Genomic DNA, 24,351 nt, shown 5'->3' with positions numbered 1-24,351 from the left:
AAATCAAGGCTGGGTATTGGAAAGGCATTGGTGGAGTCAGATGATGCATGTGGAGCCTTCCAGCTGCCTGCCAACTCCACGCTTGTTTCTATGGGTACAAGGCCAGGGAGAAGACACCCTGGGGTCAGGAAAGACGCACCGATAACAATACCAAGCGGGATGGGCCTTGCGACTTGCCTCTTAGACAGCGATATTAGCCCTCAGCTGACAACCAGAATCCATGCTGCTTTTCTCCTGGTGCAGAAATTGGAAGGCTCTTCAACTGGATCAGCTGTTATTTAAAAAAAAAAGGCTTCCCGGGTTAGCAGTTGTACTGGACAGCCAACCGGCAGCTCTTTATATTCCCATTTAAGGGACAGAGAAAGTGAGGCGTTAGGAACCACCCGCCTTGGTCTTGGAATAAAAGAAAAACAGGAGCAAGTCTGGGATGTTTTCCCAGGAACAGAGTCAGTTATAGTTTCATAGATTCAGGGGGAGGCATGCAGTTTTCCTCCCTGGGCTGCAGGATCTCGAGGTTCCAGATGCTCTGTGTAAAACAATGCCCCACAGGGAGGGCAAGTGTGAGGTCCGGCTTGAGGCCACCCTTAGAAAGGGCTATAAACAGCAGCTGCTTCTATTGTGTGTGCCAAGTGCTGCCTATTAGTTTAGGTCTCCAAACTCCTTGTTTCTTTCTCTTCCACCAGATGTGACTAAGCAGGAGTTTGTCAGTTTCGAGGTGGACCCCAGATGGTAGTACTCACAATGCAAAGGGGCCAGGTGGGCGGGGGTGGGGGGGGAGGCAGGAGAAGGTTCGAGAAGGCTCTTTCTCAGGTGTTCTGCTTCCTGTCAACGCCTCATCTGCCTTTCCCTGGCTGGGCTCTCCGGGCAGGGGAATCCAGCTCACGTACGGGCAGGTGGAGGGCACAGGACCCACAGGAGGGCACAGGAGAACAGAAGTGATGGCACAAGAAGGCTCAGAGGAGACGTGATCAGGTAAACCTGGACTGAAGCCAGAAGAGGGAAAACAAAGGAGCCCCTCAGGGGAGCAGGCAGGATCTGCATGATGAAACACAGTGGGCAGGAAAAGACAGAGACGTGTCACTCAGCCATACCTGGCAATTCTCTGGTTGGTAGGGAGTGAACGTGCACCCCAGAGCTGTGTTTCTTCTAGCTAATTGTGCCAGGGTATGTTTATCATTAAAGGAACTGTGGGTTCTTTTTTTTTTTTTTAACATTTATTTATTTATTTGAAAGATAGAGTTACAGAGAGGCAGAGGCAGAGAAAGTCTTCCATCTGCTGGTTCACTCCCCAGATGGCTTTTATTCAAATGTTCTCACAGTTGATAATCCTCAAATTTGCATCAGTTGCAGAATTTCCCTGCCCCCATCCTCCCATGGTTGGAAGGAATGCTCAGATTTTCCCGATGAGTGGGATGGCTTCAATGGTGGGAGCTGGGTCGATCCGAAGCCAGGAGCCAGGAGCATCTTCCTGGTCTTCCATGCAGCTGCAGGGTCCCAAGGGATTGGGCCATCTTCTACAGTTTCCCAGGCCACAGCAGAGAGCTGGATGAGATGACGGCACTGCAGGCTGCGGTTTTACCTGCTAGCCAAAGTGCTGGCCCCCTCACACACTCTTCATTAACCCATTTGTTTACCAAATTTTTTTTGAGGGAGGTAAGGAAGGAAAGAGAGAGACAAAAAGAAAGAGAGAAAGAGAATGAGAAAGAGCAAGAGAAGAGATTGAGAAAAAGTTCCCATCTGCTGGTTCATTCTCCAAATGCCCCCAAGGTCAGGGCAGGGTTGGGGCCAGAGCCAGGAGCTGGGAACACAATTCTAGTCTCCCTGGCAGGGACTTGATTATGTGAGTCAGCATGGCTGCCTCCCATGGTCTGCATTAGCAGGAAACTGGTGTATTGAGTCAGCTAGTGACTGAGCCCAGGTACTCTGATAGGAGATTTTGGAATCTTCACAGCTGGCTAGTCACCTGTTCAATTAATACTTTCTTGTTTCTCTTTCCCTCTTTCTTCTCCCAAGGCAGAGGACCTTTGAAGACATGAGTGCAAACTGCCATCCAAATAAGCTGTCCCCTGGGGCCGGTGCCATGGCTCACTTGGTTAGTCCTCCACCTGCTGCGCCGGCATCCCATATGGGCGCTGGGTTCTAGTCCCGGTTGCTCCTCTTCCAGTCCAGCTCTCTGCTGTGGCCTGGAAAGGCAGTGGAGGATGGCCCAAGTGCTTGGGCCCTGCACCCACATGGGAGACCAGGAGGAAGCATCTGGCTCCTGTCTTCAGATTGGCATAGCTCCAGCCTTAGCGGCCATTTGGGGAGTGAACCAACGGAAGGAAGACCTTTCTCTCTGTCTGTCTCCCTCTCTCACTGTCTAACTCTATCTGTCAAATAAATAAAAATCTAAAACAAAAGAAACAAACCAAATAAGCTGTCCCCTACCTAGTGTAGGAGTCAGAGGCATTGGCTTCTTTTTTTTCCTTTTTTTTTTTTTTTTTTTTTTTTTTTTTAGATTTATCCATTTATTTGAAAGAGTCACACAGAGAGAGGGACAGACAGAGAAAGATCATCCATCCTCTGGTTCACTCCCCAAATGACCGCAATGGCCAGGGCTGGACCAGGCCGAAGCCAGGAGCCAGTATCTTCATCTGGGTCTCCTTTGTGTGTGCAGGGGCCCAAGCACTTGGGTCATCTTCAGCTGCTTTCCCTGGGGCTTATTAGCAGGGAGCTGGATCAGAAGTGGAGCAGCCAGAATTCAAACCGGGCACCCATATTGGCTGCTGGCGCTGCAAATAACCCACTAAGTCACAGCACCGGCCCCAGAAGTGGCTCTTATAGAGCCTACTTCTACCCCCGTGAAAGCCCTGTGTCTCAGGGAAATGGGCCCTCAAACAGCAGCCTCAGTCTCTCTGCCTCCTCCTTCCTATGGAAATGACAAGCATCCCAAGACTTACCTTCTTGTTGTGCTCAGTTGTGCTCCCAGAGCTGTTTCTGTCACAGCAATTTTTGAATTACATGGCAGTGAAATCTCATAGACAGCTGGTAGATGGAGGCGGGTGGCTCCATCCTGGGGAACAATTCAAAAGTGGAAGCCAATGAAAGGCCTGTGGATGGAGTGACACAGCATCCCAATAGATGCCTGAGAAACTTGCGCAGGTCCACATGGAAATAGACACCCCTTACAGTATTGTTTTCGGTTCCAGGGAGTTGGAGGCAACATAGGAGCTGTCATTTGGGGCATGGTTAAAATATGGCAGGAGCTTATGGTGGAATCCCATGCCGCATAGAATGGACACAGTTTTTTAGAGAGAGTGTTGAATGGGAATGTAGCAAATAGAACAATCTCTTTAGCATAGATCACTTAAATAATGTTAAGAAAAGCATACACATTCAAACAATAATGAATTTTGCATTTCCAAGGGGCTAATTCCTAAGACACTAGATGATTGTCTACTGGATGGGGAAAGAGAAAGGGGACAGATCACGGTTATCAAGGACAGAGGGAGGAAAATTTGGATAAAATTAAAGATGAAGAGAAATCTGAGATGATTAATTATGACAGTGTGCTATGAACCAAAGAAACAAGCTTTGCACTTGAGTCCCTGTGTATGAATATTCTCTCTCTTTCTTATCTATATGCCCACCTATAAAATACCGTAATTTCTGTGATAATAAGTTCTATATAATATCACTATTAACAATCAATCATCAAATGATTTTTAGACCTATATGGTGAATTTAGTTCTGGGCTCCAGGTGATGGAAGATTCCAAGAGCATATGACGTCATCCTTGTTCTTATGCACCTTGGAGGTTACACGGGAAATCAAGCATGAAATTCAAAACAGTTTATAATTAAGGCCCAACCTGTGGAAGACACACCACATGAGCCACACGAGCCAAAATAATAATAAGAGGTTGTTGGGAGCCAGTGTTGTGGCATAGCTTTAAGTACCACCTGCCATGCCAGCATCCATTATAGGCACTGGTTTGTGTTCCAGCTACTCCACTTTAAATCCAGCTCCCTGCTAATGCATCTGGGAAAAGCAGTGGAAGATAGCCCAAGTGCTTGGGCCCCAGCCACCCACGTGGGAGGCCTGGATGAAACTCCTGGCTCCTGGGTTGAGCCTGGTCCAGCCCTGGCCATTGTGGCCATCTGAGGAGTGAACCAGCGAGTCTCTCTGTCTCTCCTTCTCTCTCTGTAACTCTGAGTTTCAAGTAAATGAATAAATAAATAAATAAATCTTAACAAAAATGAGAAAAAGCATTCTGCACACACTGCAGGACAGATCTCCCAGTGATCATTTTAAAGATCTTTTTAAAACTGAACATCATACATGTATGAATATGGTGCCTCCTTCCACTCCACTTCTTCCTGCTAATAGACACTTTCTTGGAGCTATATTGATAGATCTTTTTGTATTGACTTCTACATTTCTACTTAATGGGGTGACATTGTAACTTTCTCTTTTCTTTTTTGGTTTTAAGCATTATCCATGGACTTTGTATAATGGAAGAGCATTTAATTAATTTTCTTTTCACTTCCTCCCTTGACAATGAACATTTCCCATCCCCCATCTTTCCAATGTAGTTTGTACTGTAATTTTGGTGAGATCAATATTCAGAGTATGTTATTTGCAGCTGAGCCATGCAGTAACTATGATTAATTTTCCTTTTCTGAGTAACTTTTTGATCTCTCTGGATCTATGCTGCACAAGGCAATAGCCACATGGCTACTGGGCATCTGAAATGAGGAGAGTGCAACTGTTGAATTCATTTTTAATATTTAATTTTAACTCTTTTACACTAAATATATAACCATGTCTTTTGGAAAAATACTGTATAAGTATGTCTGGAACTCCTTTAGCTGTGTGTATCTCTTTTTTTTTTTTTTTTAAATCTACTTATTTTTTTTTTTGAAAGGTAGTATGACAGAGAGGGAGAGACAGAGAGACATCTTTCTTCATCTGCTGAATTTTTAAAAAGATTGATTTGTTTATTTTAGAGTCAGGCTTACAGACAGAGAGTGGAAGAGATAGAGGTTTTCTATCCACTGGCTTACTCTTCAAATGGCTGCAATGACCAGAGCTGGGCTGACCCAAAGTGGGGAACCAGGAGCTTTTTCTGCGTCACCCACATGAGTGCAGGGTCCCAAACACTTGGGCTATTCTCCACTGCTTTCTCAGGTGCATTAGCAGGGAGCTGGATCGGAAGTGGAGCAGCCAGGGCTTGTACCAGAGCCCATGTGGGATGCTGGCGCTGCAGGTGGAGGCTTACCTTACTATGCCACAGCGCTGCCCCTTGTACCCTTCATCTGTTAAATGACTCTCCAAATGCCTACAATAGCCAGGACTGAGACACAGAGAAGGCAGGGGCCCAGAACTCCATCTGGGTCTCTAGCATGCTGCCTCCCAGGTGCACTAGCAGGGAGCTGGATCTGAAGAGTAGAGTAGCTGGGCCTTGAATCAGACATTCCAATAGGACACGCGGACATTCCAAGCAGCAGCTTAACCTACTGTGCCCTTACCCTTGTCCCTTCTCAACTGCAATGCAATGGAAAGTAAAGACAGCTGAAATCAAGTATTTCTGAGAAATTTTCATGGACTTAAATGAAAAATTCATACTGTTCTCAAAGATTTATCAATAAAAATAACATGAAGTGTGAGTAGTTTTTACACTGATTTTATGTTGAAATAATTTTTGGATATATTGGGTTCAATATGATATTACAGTAAACTTGAACTTTTTAAAAAATAGGATTATAAAACATTTAGAATGATACATGGGACTCACATTATGTTTCTACTGGGTAAGGATGCTGTGGATTCTAGTTGTTTTGTTTGTTTGTTTATTTGTTTTTCAGGCATTTATCATTCATGCCAGTGTTTTGGATCTCTTGAAATGTGTGTTCCTGTCAGCCCTTCTGTCTCTTTTGCCCTCTGATTGGCTCTCATCTGGTTTGGCTGCTGTCATTCTTAAGATCCCTCCTTGGGATCTTAACATCTTGGGAATCCCCTTTATTATTGTTCTACTCTGTGGGAGCCCATTTCCTGGATCTCATATCTTCCCCCTTCTTGGTTAATTCTTTTGTTTTTTGAAACACACTCTCCAGGAGTTTCCTAAGAAAAGTGTGTGGGAGGTTTATTTTTTGCAATGTCATATGACTGAAAATTTTATACACAACCTTGATGCATAGTTTGTCTGGAGAGGTGAGTCCAGTATGGAAATAAGTTTTCAGAATTCAGAGGGCATTGCACCATTGTCTTCTGGCTCCCCGTGTTGCTGGTGAGAAGCTCTGAGTCATTCGATTTCTTAATCTTTGTGCACGACCTTTCTCTTGCAACCCATCCCCTGCCTCCTTCCTTCCCTTCCTCCCTCTTGTTCTCTGTCCTGGTAGAACCTTGTTCTTCTCACACAATGCACTGGAGTGTCATGGTGAGGGGACTTGGTGTAGGTCATGGCCTTCACTCCTGGGAAATTTCCTTGAGTGATGTTTTTGGTGATTCTTAAGCTTCATTTTCTGGAACTCTTTAGCATTTGGAGATAGTTGTTTGTGATGGTTCTCTTAAGGTCTGCTTTTTATCTCTATATCTTTGTCTTTTGCTCTTTTTTTCTAAAATGTTTCCTCAATGTATCCTCCGAATCTTCTGACAGGTTATTCATTTATATGATTATATTTTTAATTTCCAAATTTTCTTTTTGGTTCTCTGACTCTGGTTTCTTTTTAATAGCATCCTGATCTTGTTTTACAGGTGTGGTGTTTTCTGTATCTCTGGCTCCAAGAACAGAAGTGATCATTCTGATTTGTTTTTCTCTGCATAGTCTCTCTTCCAAAACCTCTTTCTTCCCTGCATTTGTCCTCTTCCTTTCATGCCCAAGTCTTCCTCAGATGAGTAGGAATCCGGGACTGTTTCACGTGTTGAGCTGCAGGGCAGCTAGACCCTGTAGTGGGATTGAGCTTCTCAGCAGAACGGTTGTGATAGTCCACAAGAGGACTGCTTTAGGTCTTTACCCCAGTGCTGGTCAGATTTCTCATGGGTGAGAGGATAACATCCCAACTGCCAGCATCCTGGGAATTAAGCTGGGAAGAGATTCTGTATGTGGATGTTCACCTGGCTTCTCTGTTTTTGTAAGACACTCAGCCTACCATTGGCTGCCTCTATCAGGGATATACATCTGTACGACAAAGTTCCCCCAAACATGTGGCTTGAAACAACCATTGATTTTGTGCATGGCTTTCAAAGTCAGGAACTTGGCAAGCTTGGCTGGTGCTGTGTCTGATCACACGGCCTCAGCTGGTACAGCTGCAATGGAGGGTCCACTTCTGTGCCAGCTTTGCCACCCATGGCTGGTGCTCCTGGGTCTCTGTGTCTCTCCCTGTCTTATCTGTGTCTTTTTGTCTGTCTCTCTCTCCATTATATCTCACCCTTTAGGGTCTATGTGTGGCTGGCATGGTGGCATGGTGTGGTCATATTCTACATGGCTTCTGACTTCCAGTGAGCAGGAAGAAAAAACTGCCAGTATCAGACAGTTGAGGGCTACGCTTAGGGCTGCCAGTGTTGCTTCCAGCATATTCTATTGTCAGAGAAGTCACAGTCCCCTATCCTCCCCCAGATTCAAGGTATGATGAAGTACATTCCTCCCTCTGAGGGGAGAGGAAGGTCATATTGCAAATGAGCATGTGGCTTGAGAGATCGTCATCTTCAAATAATTTGATCTCCACACTGCCTGGATGAAAGCTAATTTTAAAAATATTAGTGAGCATGATTTTCATTTGGTAGGGATATGTATTGATGGTTTTCCTTCTGTGGCTATTCTCTGTAATGTCCTTTCAACATTATGCAAAATCCAAATTAAAGACTATATTAGACTGAGCCCCAATGTTTGGGAATGTTTATTTCACAGATGAACATTTGCCTGGAGTTTCCAAAGTGTTTTCTTTCCCATTGGGTGTTAAATCATTTCGTATGTTCTATGGTTATTATTTGTTTTTTTCTGATTTGCTTTTTCCTTCAGAAGGAGATCTGTATTTATTCAGTTTGGAGATTTGAGATGGTTTTGCCAGCAATTGTGTTGTTTCCTGTTCACTTAGACCTCAAGGGGAATTTTTCAGCTTTTATTTATTTGGCATTTTGATTTTCCAGGCTTAGGGACATATTCAGCTGGGAGAAGTTGGTTGGAAGGCAGCTGTCCTCAGGAATTCACTGCTTTTTCAAAGTTATTTTTTTTTAAAAGATTCATTTCATTTATGGGAAAGGCACAGTGAGAGAGAGAGAGAGAAAGAGAATCTTCCATCCATCTGCTGATTCACTTCCCAATTGGCCAAGATGGTTGGGACTGGACCAGGCAAAATCCAGGAGTCAGGAACTCCATCTGGGTCTCCCACAAAGGTTCAAGTACTTGGACCATCTGCTGTTTTCCCAGGCACGCTTGAAGAGAGCTGGATCAGAAATGGAGTAACTGGGACTTAAACTGGTATTTTGATTTGGGATCCAGCATCACAGGCAGTAGCTTAACCCACTGCACCAGGACCTTGGCCCTCAAATAGTTATTTTTAAGCTTGTGTGTGGAGATGCCAATGGGGGCACTCCCTAAGTCCCCCTAAGTCCCTCCCTGGGTAGCCACTAGTTCTGATGGAGAGGTACCAGTGTAGTCGCTAAATGGCCCTCCCTCTCCACCCACTGCTGGGCTACATTCCTCTTCTCTGTCTTCCAGCTCAAGCTGGAAGAACTACCAGATCAGGGCCCGTGCTGTGGAGTAGTGGGCTAGGTCTCTGGCTGGGGTGCCAGCAGGTTTATGTCCCAGCTACTCCTCTTCTGATCCAGCTCTCTGCTTATGGCCTGGGAAAGCAGTAGAAGATGGCCCAAGTACTTGGGCCCCTGCACCCATGTGCAGACCTGGGAGAAGCTCCTGGATCCTGGCTTCAGATCAGCCCAGCTTTGGCTGTCTTGGCTATCTGCAGAGTGAAACAGTAGATGGAAGTCCTCTCTCTCTCTGTAACTCTACCTCTCAAATAAATAAATAAAATCTTAAAAAGAAAAAAGGAACTACCAGATCTTCTTCCAGATCTACTTAACTCCTTGCATGTCTTTCCTGTCAGTGTTAAAGAATGATTGACAGCATGTTGATCCATCATCTCTTTTCACTGGCACCAAATCACACAGGCTTCCTCAGTTTCTAGTCCACAGATACTGTCTTTCTTATTTTATGTTAATGTTGTAGACTTTTCTCCCCACTTAGGAAGGGCCGCCCCTGCCTAACCACTTCCCCTTCCCCTAGTCACCAGGAGGGATTTGGGAAGGGAGGGGCTTTGCAGATATAAGTTCAGATATCTTCTGTTAAGTCTCAGTGGTCACTTTGTTCTTGGCTTCAGTCAACCACATTTGCTAAGAAATGCTCCAGAATTTGGTTATGCTGGGAAGAGAGAATGTTCTATATTCTATGGCTAGAAGAGGGTCAAGTGGCTCCAATCCGTCAGAATCAGCTGGGGAGTGAGAAGGGCATTGAGGAAATGCTGATGTCCAGGCTATGACTTCACTGGCCTGGATGGGCCCCACCATCAGCTTTCATAAAAGCTCCTCAGGTAATGTTGGCATTCAGCACTCTGAGAATCTTGAATCTGAGTGAGGTCTTCCATCTGCTAGTTCACTCCCCAGATGGCCACAACTGCCAGAGCTGCACGGATCCTAAGCCAGGAGCCAGGAGCTTCTTCCAGGTCTCCCATACAGGTGCAGGGGCCCAAGGACTTGGGCCATCTTCTGCTTCTTTTCCCAGGCCATAGCAGAGAGCTGGATCAGAAGCAGAACACCTGGGACTCAAACTGGTGCCCATATGGGATGCTGGCACTGCGGGTGGCAGCTTTACCTGCTGTGCCACAGTGCTGCCCCCCACTGATTCTTTAATTGCAAGAAGCTGCAAGTGATGTTCCAGTAATGTAGGGGAACTCCATGTGGGTCCCAGCTCTTTGAGAGCTTCCTGGACTCTCACAGCAGTCACAGCCCAGCTGTTAGCTCACAGGTTTCACTCTCATGAGGTTATTCAGGCTTCCTGCCCATCCTCCCAAGAGACCTGCAAAATAAACCCAGGATTAATGAGGAGGTACCTGAAGCCAGAAATTCCAGGCCTCTAATCCCTCTGTCTATCTGGTGACCAGTCCATCTTGAGGCTGTCTGGGGGACCCACCCCAAGTCAACTCATTAGCATAAACTCCATAAGCATTTCATTAGCATAAACTTCATAAACTTCATAAGGTACCCATTATTAAGAACAAAAGACTCCGACAGCTCAAGAAATCCAAGGGCTTTAGGAGCTGTGTCAGGAACCAGGGACAAAGACCAAATGTCGTTTTGTATTACACCATACCTTAATACTTGTGAATCTGATCTTATTTGGAAACAGTCTTTCCCCTTTCTCTTGGTTTTTCTTTCCTTGGTTTCAGTTATCCAGCATCGATTAGCGTCTGAAAACATTGAAAGGAAAATTCCCGAAATACACAGTTCATCAGTTTTAAATTGCCGTCCGTTGGTCCCATCTGATATGTGGCTCATCCTGCAGCTCAGTAGGCCTGGCGCTGTCGGGGATGGACGGCCAGGATCACCTGAAGCGGATCGTCAGGTCCATGGAAGTTTCATGCTGCATCACAGGCCTGTGTTGTTCTCTCTTCATCTCACCACAGAGGCTTCGTGTCATCCCAGATCTAAACAAGAAGTGGGGTGAACACAGTACAATGAGATCATTTGAGAGGGGAAGGAAGGGATAAGGAGGGAGTGAGAAAGGAAGAGAGCATGTTCACATAGCTTTTATTATAGTATATTTATTATTATATTTGTCCTACTTTTTTTTTTTTTTTTTGGACAGGCAGAGTGGATAGTGAGAGAGAGAGACAGAGAGAAAGGTCTTCCTTTTGCTGTTGGTTCACCCTCCAATGGCCGCTGCAGCCAGTGCATCTCGCTGATCCGAAGCCAGGAGCCAGGTGCTTCTCCTGGTCTCCCATGGGGTGCAGGGCCCAAGGACTTGAGCCATCCTCCACTGCACTCCCTGGCCACAGCAGAGAGCTGGCCTGGAAGAGGGGCAACCGGGACAGGATCGGTGCCCCGACCGGTACTAGAACCCGGTGTGCCGGCGCCGCAAGGCGGAGGATTAGCCTAGTGAGCCGCGGCGCCGGCTCTGTCCTACTTTTTTATTGTTCATTTCTCATTGCATCTCATTTTAAACTAAATCTTATTATAGGTGTGTATGAACCATAGTGTGTATAGGATTCGATACTATCTGTGGTTTCAGGCATCCACTGGGGTCTTGGGAAGTATCCCACAAGGATAAGAAGGGACTATTGTAAGGTTTTGTGAGTGCAATTAAAGATCTTGAGATGCCATTATCCTGGTGTTAGGGTGCAGCCCAAATCTGATGACTTTTGAGAGATTGGATCTGAGAAAGAGACGAGGGAGAAGGCCAGGAGACAGAGACTGGAGTTATGCTTCCAGGATAGGAAGTATCTGGAGCCATCAGGAGCTGGAAGAGGCTAGAAGGTATTTGGGGCCCTTGGAGAGACTGTGGCTTTTTGACACCTTGATTTTGGACTTCTGGTTTCCAGAGCTGGGAGATGATAAATGCTCATTGTTTTGAGCCACCAAATTTGTGATCATGTGGTATGGCAGCCCTGGAAATCTAACATACCATTTCCAGTTCCTTCTTCCTCTTTCCCCTTCCTACTTCTTCAGCTTCATGATAATACTTAAAAAAGGATCTAATTATGCTGTTGCAAAGTACATAGGTCCCAACAGAAGTTCAATGATAGTCAAGTTAGGTGACCGAACAGGACCCCAAACGAGGCAGCCACAGGCTGCCAGGCAGTCAAGTGCTAAGACAGACTACAGTAAGTGCTAAGGCAGACTACAGTAAGTGCTAAGGCAGACTACAGTAAGTCTCAGCAGGTCAGGGGTTTCTCTGCTCTCAGACTCAGTGGTCCTCCTGAGGGTACTTTCCTTGGCCCTGAGAACTTGTCCTCCCTTCTTGCCTTGGAAGATACATCTCCTTTGGTGACATCACTTTGGTCTCTCAATGCTGAACCTCCAGCTCGACTTTTTATTTTTTTTTTCTAGATCAAGTTTACAGCATGTAAATTCCTAAAAGAGTTTTTAGTATACATGTGACTTAAAGATCCAAATGAAAGCTGCTGGATGGCTTAATCTCTCACAAGAAACCATGAAAAAAGTCAAGACCAGAGCCAGCCTTGTGGTGCAGCAGGTTAAGCCTCGGCCTGCAGTGCCAGCATCCCACATGGGTGCTGGTTCGAGTCCCAGCTGTTCCACTATAGATCCAGCCCCCTGCTAATGTGCCTGGGAAAGCAGTGGAAGATGGCTCAAGTCCCTGGGCCCCTGCACCCATATGGAAGACCCAGAGGAAGCTCGTGGCTCTTGGCATTGGCCTGATACAGCCCAGGCTGTTGTGGCCATTTGGAGGGTTGAAGGGTGAACCAGTTGATGGAAGATTTCTCTTTCCTTCTCTCTCTTTCTCTGTAACTCTGCCTTTCAAATAAAATAAATATTTGAAAGGCAGAGCAAACAGGCAGAAAAGAAAAAGAGAGAGAGAGAGAGAGACCTTCCATCAGGTGGTTTACTCCTCAAACAGCAGCAGTGGCCGAAGCTGAGCCAATTTGAAGCCAGGAACCAGGAGGTTCTTCTGGGTCTCCAATGTGGGTGCAGGGGCCCAAGTATTTGGTTCATCTTCTGCTACTTCCCCAGGTGCATTAGCAGGGAGCTGGATTGGAAGTGGAGCAGCCGGTACTCAAACTGGTTCCCATATGAGATGCCGGGGCTGCAGGCAGTGACTTTACCTGCTGCACCACAGCACCAGTCCCCAAATAAATAAATAAATAAATAATTTTTTTTTAAGAAAAGAAAAAAGTCAAGAACTCACATCAGTACAATGCTTTTTTCGTGTTTAGGAAAACATGAACTTTGCAACAAAAACGGTACCTTTTTTTCTCATTTGTTCCTCATGCCCTTGGGAAGGCAGACATTTATGGGAATCTTTGTCAGGTCAGTGACTGACCACAGAGGTAACAGAACAGAAACTTGAGCGGCCACATAAAACAAAGAATACACGTGTTATAAAAATAGTTTGGAAAAGTGACTAACAGATGGTTTGAGCCCTCAATAAGCAAAATTTGGCAATACCTGAGGTGTGACAGAATTTGATCTCTGTAGTTACCATAATGACATACTTACTACTCAAAACGTTCAGTTCTCAACAACAACAAAAATACAAAATATGCAAAGAACCGGGAAATATGGCCGATTCACAGGGGAAAATATTTTGACACAGATAATCCTTGAGACATCTCAGACACTGGAATTAGAGATGTTACATAGGCTGCCTTAAACATGAGCTAGAGTAAACCATGGACAAAGCACTGAAGGAAATCAGGAATGTAATAGGAGCAAACTGGGAGTATCAGCAGAGACTGAAAGTATAAAAAGGAAGCAAACAGATCACATGGGAGGCCAGGGTGCAGCCAGCAGGTACTGCTGGGCCCACCACGTCACACATGCTCCCGCACCTGCACAGGGACTAGCAGGTAGACCAGACTACCCTCTCAGAGGAGGACCAGGCCACCACCATTTGCTTCAGATTGGAACCCTAACCGTATAGGACGAGGTCCTGGACTGCACAGCAGAGAAAGTGATGGCACCAACATCACTTACATCAGGTGGGGTCACGTCCTGCTGCCTTCATCTGTGGCTAGCGTGGCTGGAGACGTGGGGGCCCATGAATGTCCACGGCTAAGCAGAGCTCAGCAAGATGCTCTTAGCTAGGAAACAGATCTTAAATTTTGCAGTTATTTATCTTGTGGGTATCACAGAAGTGCCTGACTTCAACAAGATATATGAGATGTACGACTTGTGGGCTGTCATGTTTTTCTTTAGGAACAGACACATTGTGGTCGACTTGCACAGTGGCAGTAACAACAAGATCGACTGGGCCATGGACAAGCGGGAGACAACGAGCATCATAGAGATGAGGTATTGCAGTGCCTGCAAGGGCCCGGGCTGTGTCTCTCAAGGACTACTCCATTAAATACCAATGTTGAGGAACCAGTCTCCTCTCTACAGTCTTGTCTGTTGATGCTGTGGGAGTTTTCATGTGGAAATAGTTCAGATTGTTTCCAACCTTTGGAAAACTACATGAAGAATGAGGGCCAGGGATGTCTTTGCAATGTGGATCCCCAGCCCAGCCAGTGGAAATAAATACAGGAACTCGAAGTGGAGGGGAGTGGTTGGGGAAAAGGAAGCAAACAGGTACGAGGAAAAGTGCGAGAACTGAAATGAAAAATTCACTGGATGGGTTTAATGGCAGATTTGACCATGGAAAAGATAAGATCAATGAACTTGATGATTAAGCCATTGAAATCAGGGATGGCACTGTGGCATAGCTAGTAAAGCCACCACCTGCAGCACTGGCATCCTCTATGGGAGCCGGTTCAAGTCCTAGCTATTCCACTTCCAACCCAGCTCCCTGCTATTGTTCCTGAGAAAACAGTGGAGGATGGCCCAAGTGCTTGTGCCTCTGCACCCACATGGGAGAACTGGAAGAAGCTCCTGACTCCTGGCTTTGGGTCAGCCCAGCTCCTGCCATTGCAGCCATTTGTGGAGTGAACTAGTGGGTGGAAGAGTTCTCTCTCTGTCTCTGCCTCTCTCTCTCTCTCTCTCTCTAATTCTGCCTTTCTAATAAATAAATAGAAAAAAATTTACAGAAAATGCCAATTATAAAAAAATTATGTATGTACACACACACACACATATAAAACATTGAAATCATCCAGTCTGAGGAACAGAAGGACAGAAATGAAAATAGCAAGAGGGAAGTATGAGATACCACTGAACAAACTAATATATATATTACAGAAGTCATAGAGGGGAAGAAAATATTTTAAGAAAATTCCTGAGTCTGAGGATACACACGAATGGACACGTCGAGAATGACTTCAAGGAGATCCACACGGAGATATATTATCACCAAATGATTGAGACCCAGATAAGAAGAAATCTGAAAGCAACTGGAGAGAAGCAATTCTCCATCCTCAATAAGATCAAGAGTTGACTGCTCCTCAGAATCCTCAGAGGCCAGAGGCAGTTTTAGAGACCCCTCTGACAACTCTTTATGTGCAGAGTCCCACAGCTCAGCCCACGTGAGAGTCTAGACTTTGGTAAACTGAGGCAGTGCACTGAGCTAGCTTCACAAGGCCAAGTACAGACCTTGGGTTAAAGAATGTGCTTAGGGGCTGGCACTGTGGCATAGTGGGTAAAGCCACCACATGCAGTGCCGACATCCCATATAGGCGCTGGTTCAAGTCCCGGCTGCTCCACTTCCTATACAGCTCTCTGCTATGGCCTGGGAAAGCAGTAGAAGATGGCCCAAGTCCTTGGGCCCTGCACCTACATGGGAGACCTGGAAGAATCTCCTGGCTCCTGGCTTTGGTTCTGCGCAGCTCCGGCCGTTGCAGCCTTCTGGGGAGTGAACCAGCAGATGGAAGACCTCTCTCTCTTTTTCTGCCTCTCCTCTCTCTGTGTAACTCTGACTTTCAAGTAAAATAAATAATTTTTTTTTAAAAAAAAGAACGAGCTTAGATAATAGAATGGGAAAGCATTGGACTAAAAGCCAGTAGGAGTGGGTTCCAGTTGCCTGCAAGCCACGTGACATCAGACAACTCTGTTTTCTTCTCTATTAAGGAGGGATATTAGTATTAATCTGTTTTTCAAAGTACCCGAGGCACTTTGAAAGGTCTCCTCCCAAAGGCTCCTCAGTCAGTGCCCCCAGTGAACTGATGAACTGAGACCTTTCAACTAGGCTCCACCTTTTAAAGGTCCACTCCCTCTCGACATTGCCCCCTTGGAGCCAAGCTCCCAAAGCATGAGCCCTTGGGGTGCACATTCCAACAAGCCATCTACACACCCCAGAAATGTTGCACTAGATGATCTCAACGTCTCTTCTCGCCCAAGGAGCACCAAGGCTTGCACACAGTTCCCTTGGTAGGGCATGGCCTCTGAGCAGAGAGCATGAAAAGCTGAAACCTCTTTCTAACTCATTTCCAGCAAAGTTAACCTTAAACGTGATGGATGTTTCATGTGGCTGGGAGGGACCTGGAGAATGACTTAGTACAAGAGAAACAGCGTCTGCAGCAGTGCAGATTCCTTCTGCCTACGTAGAGTGTGGCGGATGTCTCTCCAGGAGCTCGCTCCCAGGCCTGCTGGAAGTCTGCAGGTTGGGGAAGGCTGACCTTCAGTGAGGGCCCTGTGTGTGCCAAGCAATGTGCTTGAACCTGCACATAGGCAAATGAGAGCCAGTCCTGCCTGTAGGAGGCCCACTTAGCAGGTGAGGAAACAATGCTCCAAAAATCTGGGTTTTTATGAACAAAATCACATGGCTGAGATAAGAAGCTAAATCTGATTCTAGACCAGAGCTATCAGGCTGCTCTGCTTTGGCCCATTTTTTTTTCTTTTTAAATTTTTTATTGTGATGTTAATATAAAGAGAACAGATTTAATGTAGCTCATGGATAAAATTCTGGGACTATGATGATACTTGCCTTCTCTTCTCTCTCTCTCTTCCCACTTCCTTCCTTCCTTCCTTTCATTTTTGAGATAATACATTTTTAATGAACTTACCTCTTAATTCTATCTTCTATGAACTCAGTTACAGAGAGAGAGAGAGAGAGAGAGAGAGAGAGGCATCTTCCATCTGCTGGTTCACTCCCCAGATGGCAGCAATGGCCAGGGCTGGGCCAAGCCAAAGTCAGGAGCCAAGAGCTTCATCCTAATCTGCCACGTGGGTGACATGGGCCCAAGCACTTGGGCCATCTTCTGCTACTTTTCCCAGACTATTATCAGGGAGCTGGATCAGAAGTGGAGTAGCTGGGACAGGAACTGGTACCCATATGGGATGCCGGTGTCACAATGCTGACTCCAAGAGACAACACATTTTTTATTTACATGATACTCAAATGGCCTATTTGAAGAGATAGGTGTTGAGTTTCTTTTGGAAATGAACTCTGGTCTGTGCACCTAGATGTAAAGTTGTAGTTCTAATCAATAACCTGAATATCTCATATAGAAGTCAACTCCTTTTCTTTTTTTTTTTAATTGTTTATTGATTTGAATGGCAGAGTTACAGAGAGGGAGAGAGACAGAGAGAGAGAATCTTTCCTCTCCTGATTCACTCCCCAAATCCCCAAATCCCCACAACAGCTGGGGCTGGGGCTGGGGCTGGGTGAGGCTGAAGCCAGGATCTTGGAACTTCATCTGGATCTCCCACAGGGTGGCACTTGCACCATCTTCCTCTGCTTTCCTGGGGGGGGGGGGGGATTGGCAAGGATTTGGATGGGAAGTGGAGCAGCCAGGTTGCAGGGGATGCCAGCATGGCAGATGATGGCTTAACTCACTGTACCACAACACTGGCCTCCAAGGTTAACTCTTACTTCCTCTTGTCCTGTTCAGTTGAAAAGATACAGTCCCTGCCCTTTTCTACTTCTGGTTGGCGGTGTGAATGCCTCACTCATCGCTTTGCAGAAGATATCAAGCCAGCTCCCTCGGGGAAGGATGAGAGAGGGGGTTGGAGTGGGCAGGACTAATGACCTGAGCCCTGGAGGCCTTCCAGTCCAAGAACTGCACTACGGCTAGTGGCCAGGTTTGCAAAGCAAGTACTCTTTTCATGTGTAGGTGAAGGAACAGGCCTGTTTCCTCCCCTAGACCTGGGTGCAGGTCTTTTCTTTCAATATCACGTTGCCTCTTAACTAATTACAGATGGCTTGATTTATGATTTTTTGACTTTAGAATTGTGTAGAAGTTGTGCTCATTCAGTAGAAACTGCAAGGTGTTCGCTGTTGGACTTGGCACTTTTGGCTGGTGCTCTGAGGTCTGAGCCTCTTTTGTGATACTGGGTGGTGGTGTGGAGTGCAGCTCCCAGTCCACCCCACTGTCCTAAGAGGACAACTCCTGCTCCACAGTGCAATATGCTGCTGAGCACTAATGTGCAATGGATTAAGTGGATTTGATGTGGGGATGGCACTGTGGCATAGTAGGTTAAGCCTCTGCCTGCAGTGTCTGCATCCCCTATTGGATGCTAATTCAAGTCCTGGCTGCTCCACTTCCGATCCAGCTCTCTGCTATGGCCTGGGAAAGCAGTAGAAGATGGTCCAAGTCCTTGGGCCCCTGTACCCCCATGGGAGACCTGGAAGAAGCTCCTGGCTCCTGGCTTTGGATCTGCCCAGCTCTGGTAGTTGTAACCATTTGGGAAGTGAACCAGCTGGTAGAAGACCTCTCTCTCTCTCTCTCTCTCTCTTTCCCTCTCTCTGTCTTAAATAAAATAATCTTTTTTAAAAAGTGGGTTTAATATACTTTTAAAATAAGCTATTTTCAAGTTATGATGGGTTTATCAAGACGCAAGGCAAGGAGAATCTGTGTTTGAATGGAGTTTGGCATGGACATCTATTTTAATTTGGCATCTATTCTGTCACATCTTTGAAATCATTTTATGCTCTTTATGTCCTAAGATTCGAGGCTGGCATTTTCTGGTCAGTAAAGAATGAAGCACAAGGTCTCTAGTGGGCAGAACGTTAGCCACAGACATCAGGTGCCAGTCCTGCAAATTGTCAACATCATCGTATTTGAGGAAAAAAAAAAAAAAAGAGTCTTTGCAAGGTGAGTAAGTTACAGACATCTTATAAGCAACCTTGTAAGAGAGAGGCTGGGGGAGATGACACCCGCAGAAGAGGAGGAGGGGATGAAGACTGAAGCAGCAGTTTGGAGGAATGGGGTTAAAAGCAGAAGAATGGAGCTGGAAGAGGGCAGGAGTGGCTTTTTCTCTAGAGTCTCCAAGGGGAGGACGGCCCTGGGGACCCATTGATTTCAGCCCAGTGACATGGATGCTGAACTTCTGGCTCCAGAACTGTGAAGAATACATTTCTGCTGAAGCTACCAAGGGCATGGTCATTTGTAAGAACAGTTGCAGGAAACTAACAAGGGGATGAGAAAGCTTAGGCCTCTGTTGTTGGGGCAGCCTGGCCAAGCCTGCCATCCCATCTTGCAAAAATGGTCTTAAGTCATACAGAGAAACACATAGGCTTAGGCAGCAAGCCGCTTCTAGGGAAATATAGTTGCTAGAACATCAGAAAACGCAGCTGTGTGGCTTTGAGCACCTTAATCAGGATGATGCATTTCAAACACAAGCAAGTAAAGATGATTTTCTTTTTGAAAGACAACAGTGGTTTCAAAATAGGCTGCTAGGGCATCCTTGCATTCCTTGCCTGTGCGAAGGAGGTGAAGGTCGTGTGTCACATGCTGAGGGAGTCTCTTGCCTCCTATTGTTTCTAAGTAGCACTGAGAGGGAGTCTGATCCGTTAGGGTTCACTGTTCACCCTGTAAAAGCCCACAATGGCCAGGGTAGGCCAGGCTGAAGCCAGGAACAGGGAACCCAGTCCAGGTCTCCCACATGAATGGCGGGAACTCCATTGCTTGGGGCATCCCCTGCTGCCTCCCAGGGCCTGGAAGGATGAATTCTAGTTCATGACCCCCAGACACAAGACCTCTGGCTTACGGGGAGGGGGCAAGGACAAAAGAGCAGCAGTTTGCAGGCCTGCAGCCAAGGTAGAGTGGGGTCTTCAGGGATGCCGGGGGTCAACAGGGCTTCTGCAAGGGTGACAGCCTGTGCAAAAGCGAGGTCCTTCACGTGGGCACTCAGAGAGGCAAGGCGCGATAAGGCAGGCACAGCAAATTGGATGGGGTGTCAGCTTGACTATGAAATATGACGGATTAACAGCCGAGGCTGGTGGTGTGACCTGCTTTCAGACACTTCATTTAGAAGTTATCATATTGCTGGATGCTTCCTATAATTTGTGATGATGCTGATTGTGATAAATCGTGAGTTTCTGGCAAACTCCGCCAGCCCGCTCCAATGGCTGAACAGAGAGAATGAGTAATTCTATGAGAACATTCATGCCACGAATGAGAGCGGGGGTCTGGCCGTAACAACAGAATGCTCAGTCACTGAACAAAGTAATTAAATCAACCTAATTAAATCACAATAAAAATAATTTTAATTTAATTAATTTCTCTGCACTGATTGAACATTATGTGGAAATCAAGAGGCTTTCTGAACACTAATAGAATTTAGGAGCAGGGGCACCAAAGTTGTGGTCACTGGTGTGGTACAGGGGTTACTGTTGAGGGAATGAAATTAAATCCACTTAACGAGATGCTGAAATGTTGACGGAGCCGCAAATGGAAAATGATTTTGGAATCACGATAATGGGGTCTCTCCCTTCCCCGGTTAGGTTTCTGTACTAACTGGACCAATCGATGTCAAATTTGGTGGTAATTTAAAAGGTCTAGAGAAGCTGGGGCACACAGTTGCCATGCTCTGAGGGAATGGGTGGGCATCCTCAGGCCAGGATCTCAGTGGTGAACAGTAATTCCTTTCCAGAGACCCCTGCCTGTTGTCAGCCCTCTTCCCCAACCCTGGGTGCCTAATAAATGCTCTCCAAACACTGGAACTGGAATCTCTTGAGGTCCCCAGCTCAGCACTAAACAAGTGCAATGGGTTTTTAGCAGCAGCATGAAAAACTCAGGGAAGGTCTAAAGAAGGACTTCCGGGACTCGGGCTGTGGCTCACTTGGTTAGTCCTCCACCTGTGGCGCCGGCATCCCATGTGGGTGCTGGGTTCTAGTCCAGGGTGCTCCTCTTCCAGTCCAGCTCTCTGCTGTGGCCCAGAAGGGCAATGGAGGATGGCCCAAGTGCTTGGACCCCTGCACCTGCATGGGAGACCAGGAGGAAGCACCTGGCTCCTGGCTTCGGATTGGCACAGCGCCGGCCGTCGCGGCCATTTAGGGGGTGAACCATCAGAAGGACGACCTTTCTCTCTGTCTCTCTCTCTCATTGTCTAATTATCTGTCAAATAAATAAATTTAAAAAAAAAAAAGGACTTCCTGTCTGGGACAGGAACTTCTTGAAAACATGAACCAAGGCCCCCTCCCCTATCCCAAACCCTATCCCCAGGGCTAAACAGAACGACTGGTACTCAAATAATTATTATGAAATCAAATTATTGAGGTCTCTGAAGGAATTTCTTCCCTTAGGGCTTGAAAATTTAGGATGGATACTCCTCTTCCAAGATTGTTCAGCTATCGTTCGGTCCATAAGCAGGAGGCAGCTCGCACAAGATGACCTCTCAAGGTCACCGCCTGTTGACTAATTTTGTCACGTAAGCATCACTGGGATTCCGAGTGTGTGTTAGTGGTGCTCACATAATTACCGACTGTGATTTTAGAGGAGTCCTGTGCTTTGGATCCCAACATTATTTATCATGCACATTATTTTAATTAATGTGTTGTGTGTGTGCCAACATTTGAACCAGGCTCATTATGAGTGGTCCGGGCACTACGTTGTTGGAGGAGTGGAATTGTTTTCCGGGATGCAGCTGGTTTCCTCTCCTGGCAGCCAGGGAGGACCAGGAACCAGGAAGCCAACACTTACAAAAGCCTTTGCTCTAGTGCACGTGGAGACGTGCACTGTCCCTCTGAGCTGGCCCATTAACCAGCCAGGAGTCCTGTGTGGAATGCCTCTGAGGAGCAATGGGAGTGGTGGGAGGTGGTGAGAAGGGAGGGGGGCTGACGACTGTGGCATCTGTGAGCTGAGTACCAGCTCTAGGAATGGAGGGTGTTGGGGTGCCACGGAAGAAGGAAACAGCACCTTTTCCAGTGTTACGCAATTGTGCAAACAGCGTGAAGTCCACAATAGCACAACGCCCCATATGCTGTAGCCAATCATCTCAGCCACACAATAACCAGAGGCCCAGGAGATCCTGGGAGCAGGTTATGTCTCTTCTTGGTAGAACACATCTCGGCGCTCCTCTCTGGGGAGATTTAGCATGTGATGTTTTCCAGGAGGAACATTTTGTCTTTCTGGAAAGGAAAACGTCCACCTTAACTGCAGTCCAGCTGGGTTCCTTTGGCTGCAGACCCAGCCTGCCCTGCACCCTGATCTCCCCCTCCCGAGCACTTCCTGTGCCCCACCCCCGTATACCCTCCCCAATGTCCACGTCCTCACCGGGTGATCCCTTTTCTACCTAGGACATTTTCCCAATCTACCATCTTTGGCCCTCCAACATGAAGCTTCTTGTCCCAGTATTTGCAAATGAGAGTCAAAATCATCAAATTAAATTTATTCCCCTTTTGCTCACAGAGTCATAAGGTTCAGCTCTATTCGTATCATTTATAAAAGGCTTCAGATAAAATTATGTATCCTTCTTTTGAGGTCAAGTTCATGGCCAGCTGTGCGCTAAGCTCTTTACCTGGATCATTGCATTGAATTTGCACAGGTGCACTCAGAAGTGGGCGTCATTTTTAGTTCTGTTTTACAGATGAGGAAAGGGTGGTTTGAGAAGTCCAATCACTTGCCTCAGTCACAGCTAGGAAGTGGTCAGGCTCCTGGAATCCAGGGCTGTCTCCTTCCAAAAATCTCTCTTCTCCACCCCTACACTGTCTCCAGGATGAATCAGTGACCGAGGTATTTTTTGGTGCTTGTCTGCTCCTCTTTTCCTGACACAGAGCTTTCGACCAACACACACATGTTCATCTGCACCCTTTGCCCAAGCTCCTCAATCACCCCCAAATCCTCTTAACCAACTCACAAAGCTGTTTTTCAAAGGGGAGATTTGGGATCAACTAAGAATGTCAGCCTCCAGGACAGCATTGGGTGCAGCAGCTAAAACTGCAATGCTGGCATCCCACATCGGAGTGCTGATTCTAGTCCTGGCTCTTCTGCTTCTGATCCAGCTCCATGCTAACGTGCCTGGGAGGGCAGCAGAAGATGAACCAGGTGCTTGGCCCCCGGAACCCACGTGGGAGACCTGGGTGGAGCTGCAGGCTCCTGGCTTAGGCCTGGCCCAGCCCTAACCCTTGTGGCCATTTGGGCAGTGAACCAGTGAATGGATGCTGTCTCTCCATCTCTCTCTGTTTCTCTGTTACTCCACCTTTTAAATACACACACACACACACACAAATCTTTTCAAAAATAGAATGTTAGTCTATTTTATTCTCTTACAAAGTCAGTTAACTATATATTGTGCTTCTGATTTTCAGGTCCAAGGGTTGTATCAGAAAGGAACTTGCTTAAAAGGGCTTGACTTGGAGACCAAGGACGTCTCAACTTCTTGGCTTTAGATCGAGGAGGGGTCCCTAGCCCTGCCATGCCTGATGTCCATGGCATTCAGATGAGCTGGGCAGACCTTTAGGGATAACCAGGGCCAGCCGCAGACAGTAGAGCATCTCCATCTACCACCCCTAGTGTGTCACCTGTATTGCCGTTGGGTGCTGTTTGGTGTTTTTCTCCTTTTCTTCATTCTCTACCCCCCCCCCCCACATTGACTATGGCCCTTCTGGTCCCCCACCCCATGCCAGCTCCTCCCTTCCTTGTCAACTTTGACTGTAGCTGGCTCCACACCACAATCTTTCAGGTTTGCCTCTGCCTACTTCATCATTCTCTGCTGCCAAAAAGAATAATAATAGAAAACACAAGAAGAGAAAATATTTACCAGTTCTGAAATGGCTTGAATTAATGAAATAATTTTTGGGGGCAGTGAGATCGAACCCTTGTAATTGTAGGTTGTGAAGTATAATAGTAGCTCATGCAGGGACAGCATTTTGTGCTGTTTTACTTTCAGGTTTTTGTTAATCCGGTGGGTTTGGTGGAATTAGAGAGCTGCTGTGAAAAAAAAAAAAAAAAAGCCGCCCAGCAACCTGCTGGTGAGAGAGCGGCCTTGTCAAGCTAGCAGGTAGCTGCACGTTTAGCCTTTATCCAGCGCACAATGAGGGCAATCGGCAAGGCCTGTAGAAAGAGTATTGAACTGTCGACACAGGACATTTTTGTTGAAAGTGCTCCTTTTGATTCCATCTTCCCAGACTAATGTAATAAAAACAGGCATTATGGAACGCATTCATCTCAGTTTGATAGGGTCCGCCGTGAATACTCGGCAAGGCGTGCAGTCATGGAGGTTATCCAACTGCTGTAAGTGACTTGGAAGCGATTGTTGATCCGGAGGTTGTGAAGGCCTTGTCCCAGATAAGGACCGGCAGCCTCCGGGGGAGCAGGCCTGTGTGTGGGTAGAGCTGCGGTGCTGTGTCTACGTGGAGAGTGTCTAACTTCGGAAACATTCTGAATTTCAACCACAAGCCCGTTTTTCTCTAGCGAAACCTTGAGTGGTTATCTCCGAGGAAGGAGACAGGAAAACAAAGTGAAAGAATCTTGAACTTGCTGTTGTCCATTAAATGGTTGTTTCTACGGAAACAGAAACAGAGGCAGGAACCAGCCACGAGTGGCC

The 24,351-nt window shown here is 46.5% G+C and overlaps 1 pseudogene; it reads left to right on the top strand.

The window, feature by feature from the left end:
* Nucleotides 1-13,783: 13,783 nt before the first annotated feature.
* Nucleotides 13,784-14,072, top strand: LOC133758710 (thioredoxin-like protein 4A; annotated as a pseudogene).
* The last annotated feature ends 10,279 nt before the right edge of the window (nt 14,073-24,351 follow it).

Source organism: Lepus europaeus, chromosome 4 (assembly GCF_033115175.1).
Source record: "Lepus europaeus isolate LE1 chromosome 4, mLepTim1.pri, whole genome shotgun sequence".
In the NCBI taxonomy this organism is placed as follows: Eukaryota; Metazoa; Chordata; class Mammalia; order Lagomorpha; family Leporidae; genus Lepus; species Lepus europaeus.
Note: the sequence above shows the minus strand (reverse complement) of the source record. Positions and strands in the feature narration are given on the sequence as shown.